This window comes from Pleuronectes platessa, chromosome 6, assembly GCF_947347685.1.
Source record: "Pleuronectes platessa chromosome 6, fPlePla1.1, whole genome shotgun sequence".
NCBI classification, from domain to species: Eukaryota; Metazoa; Chordata; class Actinopteri; order Pleuronectiformes; family Pleuronectidae; genus Pleuronectes; species Pleuronectes platessa.
Window position 1 is genome coordinate 2420326 of NC_070631.1, and position 9458 is coordinate 2429783.

The following is a 9458-nucleotide window of genomic DNA, read 5'->3' on the forward strand; positions in this document are numbered from 1 at the left end:
AGACAGAATCAGGCTGGAAGAGGCTCCCTCGCTGCCGCTTCCTGTCTGATGTTCGGCTGCAGGAGCCGAGACCAATCGTACACAAGCAATATTTGGGGATGAGGAGCGAGGGGAGGTGGGGGAGGGGACGTCCGAGGGGGGTGGGGGGGTGGGGGGGGGAGCTCCCCATTCCCAAAAGGCCTGAAAGGTTGGATGTGCGCCACGAACGTCTGGGAGCAAATCAAACACGACGCAGGGATCCTTCTGAAATCGGTGCCAGGCGGCCTCCACACCCAGGAAACACACCCCTGCCCCCCACCCCCCCCCCCCCCCCCTACCCAGCTGCAACACAAATTGTGTTCACGACCACAGAACAACATTCAGGCGGCGCTGAACCCACAACCAGCGTGTGACAGATTTATGACACTTTGTTTGGCTGCGACCGAAACAAGCCTCCGTGAAGCTGCGTGTGTTCGAGACCAAGATCCAGATGAGAACACGCGGAAACAGCCTGGTGATGAATGAGCCTTACGTGTGAAGATGTTAATGCTAACACACACACAGACACACACACAGACACACACACAGAGCAAGCACTGCCCTGAGAGGCACTACATCCATTCAAGTCAAAAGCATAAAACCAAAGCAAGCCTCCTCCTTCGCTGACACATCACTTCATTCTGAGAGAAGAGCTGCTTCAGTTTGTCACAGAGTCACAACACAGATCCAGAGGTAGAGGACAAATCAGTATTTACACCCCCCCATCAAACACACAGATCCTGGGTCAGCTCACCTTCCTGTTGCCTCAGTCATCCAGTGACCACATCACAGATCCCTCAGCTCAGGAAACGTAAGGCACCAGAGAGAGGAGGAAAAAGAGGGAGAGAGAGAGAGAGAGAGAGAGAGAGCGACACAGAGGCCACCACCTCACATTTCTGTTTTCCGGCGGCGGAGGAGATTATTTTCTCCGCTGGTAGAAGTGGCGTCACCCTGTGTGGCGAGGAAGCCGGTTTCCTCTCGGCTCCAGCTAGAAGAGGCCCGTCCTTGGGCATGTGCATTGTGTGTGTGTGTGTCTGCTGCCTGCAGAGGCTGCCATGTCTCCCATTGTTCCAGGGCGAGTGAGGCAGGCTTCCTCCTCCAATAGACCCTGCCTCCTACAACAGCTGTGGACCAGCCCCCACCTCCCTGCTGCACTCCTCCTCCTCCTCCTACAACTCCTGCCTCCCTGGCTGCATGCTCCTCTGCTGCTGCTGCTGAACATTAACCCTGCAGCTGCCGGCTCGGGCCGTAAAGAGGAGGCGAGGGGGGTTGTGTTTGAAAAGAGACCCAACCAGCAGCGGACAAAGGAACTTAACAGGGAGAGGATATCCGACAGCCAGGCTGAACTGACAGGACTTCTGCACTCAGCCATTCGGTGGCCTAGAAAGAAAACCGGCTCTGAGCTAAGAGGATTGTCTTCTCGATCACGTTGGCAGCGAGAGTTGGACCAGCTCCTGAGGAAAGTCCCTGCAGAGCAGGATCAGGTCACAACAGCAGAAATGCTCCAAAAGCATAAGCATTACTTTCCATGTGCAGATTATTCTCTAAATAAATCAACTCGGCTTGTCCTTAAAAAGCAAGAGATGAAAAAATGAAAACAACAGAACCAGAGAATCCACATGATCCCATGTGACAGGTTGAGCTACGTCCAGATATTAATGTTATATGTAATAATACTGAATTTACAGATAATTAAAAAGTAATTACAGGACTGAAGCGGCAAAGCAGTTACCCAGAGCACCTGATTCTTTAGTATATATAATACCACACTTAACACGACAATATGTGTGTGTTAAACAAATAAGTGATATGTATTTATTAATATGACAAATATTTAAAACTAACTGTTTAAAAATATTTTGTCTGTGTCAATAATCTAATGGGAGGCTCTGGTAGAACTGGTTTCACACATTCTTCTCATAGATCGTCTGGAAACCTTTATTTCAGCTCTTGGCCCCGCCTCCTGATAAGCCCACTCTGCTGTGATTGGCCGACCGCTTAGTGCATGAGTCAGAAATGTTACACCCCTTCATTCCAACACTACCATTAGGAAACAACTGCACCAGTGGCGTCGACTGGGATGGAACCACTCTGGCCAAACTGACTTTAGGTGAGTGTGTTGATGGATATATGACGTAGAAAAAAAACGTAACACAATATAAACATTTGTATATTTCCCAGAGCTTCACACCATTTATTTAAATGTGTAATAAAACAAAACCCCCAAATATTCAAGTCCCTGTTATAAGACAAAGAAAAGCAGCTTCTCTTCAAAGTTAAGAAACAGAGAATATTTAGCTTTTTGCTGAAAAGATTAAACTCAGTTCCTGTTCCACATTGAGTCTGTTGATGTCTGTTGATGTCTGTGAATCTCTCTCTCTCTCTATCTCTCTCTCACTGTGGTTTATCTGCAGGTTTTCACCCTGCGTGACTCATCAGCTCTTCTGGTTAATGAAGCCACATCATCCTCACCCCCCTGACATGCCAGACACGCTAAACCCCGTCTGGTGACAAAATGACTACTAACAAGAAAACACAGATTCCTTGGACAGAATGTGGAAAGTCAACTGGGCAGAGACCAGTGCGACCAGTAAGACCTCACAGCCACGGAATCTGCAAACTGTTGAACCCAGTAGAAAACATCCACATACATGAGCGAGTCCTTCTTTTTAGGTTTGACCCTAATTGAGTCGACAAGAGTCGTGACCTGAATCGACTTCGCCCCACACCAGACTTCCTCTGGTCGGAATCAGGTGCCCGGAGCGGGGGGGGGGGGGGGGGGGGGGGGGGGGGGGGAGCTATTGTCATTCAGATTTGACCACAACAGTCCAGCCAGTGTGGCGAGGACAGAGCTGCTCCAGACCCACGGCTGAATTTCAGGTTCTGTGAGCGATGAAAGAATTCAAACTATGCTTTCAAGATAAATATCAAACAGGAGGACGCCAGCATCAGAGGATGGACCGTGAGACACAATGTGAGACACCGTGAGACGAGCTCAGCCACCTGGAGACAAACTGCACAAGTCGTCAGGAATCAACCACAACAAAGAGGAAACACATCAAACAGAAACACACCCTGATCCAATGAGCCCGAGGCCAGTGAGTCACTCAGGTCTGTGTCCGCCTAGTGGTGAGAGAGGAGCACAACTGGTCATCAACTGGGATCTGAGGATATGAACAAATCAAATCTGATCAATCAATCAAACTAAACCTCATTTTAAAGTAGAACCTCATCCAGTGGAGCTCGAACCTCCACAGCTCCACACATCCACTTCACACACGCTGATGTGTTCTGCCATTAATATTCATCGATTCGCTTTTCATCCAGTTTTGAGAAACGTTTTAAAAATACAGTTTATATATCGTCTGATTTTCTAACCCTATCCCAAAATGATTAAATGTCGGTGGCAGCTCAGGTTCCTCCTCCAGGACGTCGTGTGTCGCAGAAACTACTCTGATCTGGAACCAGTAACGCTGAAGGAATCAAACCCACGGAGAAGCTGGGTGGTCGAGACTACAACTCCCATGATCCCACTGCTACTTCATGACGTCATCAAACTGCTTCTTCTGCTACTGTTTTGATTGAGAGGCTCAGCAACAGAAAATTACACATCAATATGTAACATGACATAAAGTTTATCTGAAGTTACCACCAAGCTTCAGCCGTCAAGTGAAGTGAAGCGAAGTCTGAGCAGAAATTAAAGGAATTAAAATGTTTTTATGTTTGATGAGGTGGCAAAGTGGCTTCATCGATAAAACCATGATGTGACCGAGTCCAACGAGCTGAACGAGGACGAACGTGAGACGAATCTGTCCCGTCTGCCTGGAGACACATTCACACACGAGGCCAAAACAAATAAATACAATGATTTAAATGTCATGAAAGCTTGTAGAGAATTAACGAGGTGAGATAAGTTGTTTGAAAAAAGGTTCGTTAACGTCAGAGCTTTTAAAAGTCGGGTACTTTGCCGACAGGGAATCGAACCCAGAACTTTAACGGGCCGTCTGGTCCAGTGAAACACAAAGACAAGAACCACAGGAGGGTTTTTTTAACGAACAGACTTTATCAAAGTAAACAAAGAGCAAACCGCTGGTGTCCCTGGAGGTCGTCCCCTCAGAGGACGGTCGTCCCCTCAGAGGACGGTCGTCCCTGTGGCTCTCTGGGACACGGACGCTCAGAGACGTCTCTGTGGGACGGACGGGACATTGAGGGAGAAGCTTCCCTCCTAAGAGGGTCAAAGGCTGAACAGGCCGACATGACCTGAATGAGCCGGTCACATGGTCCCCTTGGGCTAACACAAGGGAATGAGGATAACTCTGCACATAAAAGACCTATTGTCACCCCCCCCCCCCCCACACACACACACACACACACACTCCCCCCCGAGCGAGGAGCTTCCCTGAGTGCTGGAGAAACTCAACGTGAGGATAACGAGTCGGATGAAACGTGTCCTCACGAAGCTTCTCCCACAAACTGTCACGTGACTGAGTTTGAATTCAAAGGACATGTAAAGCAGGACGTGTCCCAGCGTCCCACAGACAATCAGTCTTCCTCTTCCTCTTCCTCTTCTTCTTCTTCTTCTTCTTCTTCACACACCCGCAGATCCACGTGCACCAGAGAGATGGAGTTCAGCAGGAAACACGTGACCGGAGATTGATCCAATGATCAGAAGAAATAAACAAATATATGAACCTGAACCTTAAACATCTAAAAACATCTGTCCCTCCATTAAGATCCATTATTCTCTATTCAAAATGTCCTACCACACAAACTAGTTAATGGGTTCCTCCCTGACCCGGGTCCCGTCCCTGGAGTTCCTGTTTCAGATGTGAAGAACACGGTAGGAGATCAGACTCCTTCACAACAACGTGTTGACCTGACGTAGAGCTTCTGCTTCTGGGATCACGTGACTCTGTCTCCAGAAGTTCTACGATCCTGCTGACTTCTAGATTTTGAATTCTTTGCTTTTCAGTCGAGCGTCTGTGGAGTGAAACGTCATCAACACCCCCGACCGCCTGCTCCTGCTGTCCTCACTCAGTCGGAGGTTCTCCAGAGCTTCAACACGTGGAACTACTTCACCTTCTGGATCATTCCAGAGCCGATCTAATAGAGAAGAAGGTTGAGACGTTCCTGGTTGCAGCTTCTCGACTTCTTCAGGTGGAAGAACCAGATTTAGCTCCAGAGTTTCCACTTTGTTTTCCAGGAGAAGTTAACTGACTTTCTGTTGCAGATCATAATAAAAGTCCAACCTCAGCTGTGGGATAATTTCCTCAGTTCTGACACTTTATGGACTTTTTAACGATTAATCAATAAACATTTGGACGATCACTCACAAATGATGGTCTGAGGCAGGAAGCTACAGACACACAGAGCGGGGAGCGGGGAGCAGATGGCGCTCTGTGACTGTTCACTGGTTCTCAGATGGCGGCGGCAGCGAGGGCCGTGTCGGAGCGATCCTGAATCCAGAGCAGTAAATCAGACTGGAGGACACAAACCCCCATTGAGGAGCGGACAGTTTAATGGGGGAGCAATGTGAACGGGTGAGGACGGAGGGCGTCCACCAGGAGGACGTGTGACGCTCGGGCCTCAGCGAGGGGACGTGAAGGGTCTGCAGCTGGAACCAGAACCCCCCCCCGCTCCACTGATTTGCATGAAGCCGTGGCTCATTAGGAAGTCAGGGGTTGTGGGCAGTGCTCCCATTACCAGCGGCTGCTACATACTGGTTCTGTGATAACTTGTGTGACCGACACGAAGCCGAGAGGAGGAACTCCCATCACTCCCAGTGCCGAACGCTGCATTCATCAAGCAAGAGGAAAACCACAAGCAAGGAAGAACCGGCTAATCAGAAAATTAAGCATTTATCAGTTACTGTTTTTAGTGATAATTCAAGATCTTCTCTGGTTTCAGCTTCTTAAATGTGACCATTTTCTTTTCTCATGTGAAAAACTAAAAGGTTTTGGGCCATTTTGTCTTTTTGTTTCTATGTTATTGTTATTTTTCATCAGTGTTGTTTTCAGACATCGACTCAGGAAAATAAAGGCTTGTTTACCTTTGTTTACCTTTTTAACTGTCATCTGTAAAGTGAATTTAAAATAGTTTTTTACTAAATGTAGTAAAACAATCACTGGTTTTCATCTCAGACTTGCTTTCGATGAAACTAAACTAAATTCATTGAGTTTTGCAACGTGTCAAATTGAGCTTTGTGAAATAATTTTTACTGTTTAAAAAGCCAATTAATGAATTATTAATAAAACAATCAGGAGATTCCTTGATGCTGGAATCACTCATTAGCACGTCTCACACCTTTAGAGGCTTTTCTCACGTCTCCCTGCAGAGCGGCCACGACCTAATAAATCCACAACACGTGAAAGAATTCAGATTTTGCTCCGAGGTTCATTCCTACGATCATAAAAGCTCCGTAATGAAAACCGTTTGTCACGGCGCCGGAGAAGACCGGTTTCATTCCACTGTAAATACTCCAAAGAGGGGCGGGGCCTCCGCAGCGGGGCGGGGCCTCCGCAGAGGGGCGGGGCCTCCTCCAGCCAGACGTTGAGGAGCAGCTGCGTTTCCCTGTGTGTCAGCAGAACCTCCACTACCGGATCCTCAGTGACTCATGTTCACACCAAACTGCTGAACCTGGACGTGACTGGAAAACATGTGGAGGCTGAACGAGGCGAGTTCCTCCAGAAGCTGCCATCGGGTCCAGTCCCCTGCCATGACAGCAGGAGAGTCATGTGGGAGGAAGGCTTCAGGATGATGGAATCAGGTTCTGATCCTTCAGACCCGAGCTGACAGATCCACAATAAAGTCACGTTCTTCGAATAAAATGTGATTATTCCCTGAAACTCGAGTTAAGAAATTAATTTGTTTTTGTCTCCTCTAGAGTCAAAGATGCAGAATCATCAGAAAACAAAAGAAAAGAGCAAAACGTTCGAGAAGCTTTGAGACTTTTGGGTAAATGTAAAGATTTACTTCTGGAATCTGAACTTTTCTGAAACTGTTCTATTCTTTCTGCTGCCGTAGTAAAATGTCTTCATCTCGAGGATTGTGTCACTTCCTGTCGTATTAAATACTCGACTCCGGCTTTTGAAGATGTTTCTTGAAATTAAAAACTCGTCTTTCAAATGACGCAGGACGTGTGAACCCCGGACTGGACAGAACCAGTCGACAACCAGCTGGATTACCCAGAATCCTTTGTGTTCTGTCACCCAGAGGACGGTACAGGAGAGAGGAGGAGGTTGAGGAGAAGTGGTGGAGCTACGGACATCTTCTCCACATCTGCTCACATCTGGCCTCCAGCCGCAGAGGCTCGAGCCCGAGGCGGCCGCACAACGCACACTCATCGTCCACTTCCTCTTCCCGAGGTCGGGCCAAGAGGAAGAACTATTTATGGTACAGAATAACAGATAATATGGGAGGGGGGGGGGGGGGGGTTATATATGGAGATCCTGGTCCGAGCCTCCAAACAATGTGCTCTCCGTCACGCTGACCAAAGAGACCTCCACGTTCCTCGGGGGTCAGAGGTCGCCCTGATGCAGAGGTTTGGAAACAGGAAGCTGGTGAGCACCTAGTGGGACAGGGCTCCGGGGCCGGAGGGGTCGGGGGTGGGGCTCGCAACGCGCCTCAATAACAAACTTATTTTAAGACAAATGAAAATAAACTGCAAGGCGTGCACAAAGACACAGTGTTCAACACAGCGTCCACGAGACACACAGGGTCCCAGTGTCCCCCCCGTCCGTCTCCGTCTTACTCCAGGTCATCACTCAGAGCAGAATCTGAACTGATCGTGTCGACACAAGAGAGAAAAGAGCAGAATCGAACACATTAAATTCCTTTTGTGGCCAAACCGGAGGCGGCTGCAGACCTGGTTCCACTGAATTGATTAAAGTTACATTCCAGGCGATATTTTCTCTGGCTGCTCCGATGAATCGAATGTTTGTTACAGCTGCAAAGAGGCTGAAGCTGTTTCACCAGCTTCAATGTTTGTGCGACCACAGATTCCTCTGCAGGGTGGATTCGACTGGGATTCCTCGACTCATTCACTGGTGTTCCAGAGGTCGTGTGTGAAGATGAGAAACACGACGCCGGCTGCGTCAGGTCCTGTTCCTGCTCAGGAGCAAACTAATCCTGGAGAAGACGGAGGGAAGACGGAGGAAACGCTGCAGGTGGAGATAACTCGTCTGGTGAAAAAATATCTCGACTGTGTGAGAGTAAACAGAGGAGATGATGATCTGCAGCCGAGGCCCCCCCCCAACCCCCCTCCTGCTGGGAGCTCTGTCCTATCGCAGCCGCTCTGTGGGGGAACTGATGAATATATTTTGCGATGCTAATGCGAAGCCTTTGGTGTATAAACCTTGTATCTACAGTACCTGCATGCATCAGATAGAGGGGGGGGGGGGGGGAACTGATAAGGAGACATCCCAGCTGCGGCCTATCTTCAAAGCAGGGTCGTCTATGCAGGGGGGTGGGGGGGGGGGGAGGTTGGGGGACAGAGATAGGCCCACTACAGGAGGTTCTGACCTGTCTGCCCCCCCCCCCCACCATATTGCATTATTGTCCCGTTGCTCCGTCCTCTTTGTAAAACTTGTTCAACCACGACCTTATGAAGTGAGTTTTCACCGCGGGGGGGGGGGGGGGGGGTCGACCTTGAGCGTCCGGCGGCTGCTCTGCTCTCTATTCAAAACGATGTAGAGTCAAAACTAAACCACCGGACTCATGTAGAGCAAAGTTAAATCTGTAAAACGAGCTCCAGTAATGTGAAGGTTGTTTATTATTATAAACTGATTATTTTAGAAATCGGATGAAAACAAGGCAGCACATTGGCAGCACATAATTTATAACTATATATTATTGGCACTATCACCAATCTCTGCACCTTAGAACCGCACGTGCCCATAACTCTCTTACTGTATATATTGTTGTTCTATTGTTGTTTTTATATTGTTGTTTGTACAGTGCACCAACCACACCAAGTCAATTTCCTGTATGTGCAAATATACATGGCAATAAAAATAATTCTGATTCTGATATTGATTGGACTCTGAGAACTCTAGAGGGACACGTTGTTCTGAAGCTCCATCCACATCACCACGTTTTCTTTAGAGAACACATTAGAGCTTCTGAAACGTTTAGAGATTGAGTTTGAGGCTAAAGTTTAAGTCTGGATTATTATAGATATATATATAAATTGAGATGATTGGATGTTTGAAAACTGTTATTTTCATTATAAATCAATTTGTTGACTCGTTCTTGATTCATTAACGATGGATCCTTGGAGCTTTGAGTGAAAGGAGTTGAGCCAAAGAGGCTGTTTGTTCATTTTCTGTCGATCAACTTTTCTAACTGGACTCAAGTTTCAGAGTGGAGTTAGTTAGTTAGTTAGTTAGTTAGTTAGTTAGTTAGTTAGTTAGTTAGTTAGTTAGTTAGTTAGTTAGTTAGTT